This window comes from Diadema setosum, unplaced genomic scaffold (genome assembly GCF_964275005.1).
Source record: "Diadema setosum unplaced genomic scaffold, eeDiaSeto1 scaffold_39, whole genome shotgun sequence".
NCBI classification, from domain to species: Eukaryota; Metazoa; Echinodermata; class Echinoidea; order Diadematoida; family Diadematidae; genus Diadema; species Diadema setosum.
In genome coordinates, this window is record NW_027307665.1 from 75,432 (window position 1) to 76,400 (window position 969).

The following is a 969-nucleotide window of genomic DNA, read 5'->3' on the forward strand; positions in this document are numbered from 1 at the left end:
TTGATTTTTTCAGAGTGAGTCCTTATCTTCAGTGCACACAATACACAGTAATTAGCACACGGAAGTCTCGCACACAATGATATCAAACCACAACCGCGTATGGAATCCACGTATTTCTCCTTCATCTATTCAGTGTGCAGTGTGTGGTAATAGCGAGTTCACTTTTGGGTGATAGCGCCATCTATAGTTAAATGACTTCGCAGCTAGCTGCCCAGGCGCGGCCTCGTCTAATCAAGCGCAGTGCCGCAAGCGTAGTCTGGATTTTACGGTATCTTTCCCCTACCTGCCCAGCATTTCTTCAACTTACAACTTTGGTGTATAAGTACTTTCACCTATCTGAAATGTAATAATTTCTCTAGGATATAAGTTTTTCTTCGGGTTAACCACCTCCAGTAGGGCACTAAATGTCAAATTGTCTATGGGTCACACGCTAGAGCTTTACATGATTACAGTTATGACACTGTTTAATTAATCACTCATCAAAAACTGATGCGCTGCAGTGCTGTAAGTCACCTTAGAGCTAAATGAGTTGAGTATAATGACGGGTGGGGTACCCCTCCCACCACTAACGCATGTATACACACATACACGAGGAAGTTTTTGCATTTTCAGACCTGAAAAAAAAAAATCTATGAAAAAAAAATGAGAAAAATAAATATTCAGGGAGAATCTGCGAACGGCTAAACCGCGGTAACTCAGATCTTGTTCCGGGAGTGCATGCACTGCGTCATAATTCCTAAATTATGCGAATAATATTATGAAGTATATTTAGAATTCTATTAATAACAATGAAGTACAAGATGAAGAGGGTTAGCATATTCCTGCGTGCTTTGGCAGAGAGATCACACCAAGGAAATTCAAAGTCTTTTGTTATGATAATGAGTTTGGCACCCCAGTCCCTATAAATAGCAGGTATTCCCACTATTCGACATCTTTTTAAAGTATACGAGGCAGTATCCAAACATTCAC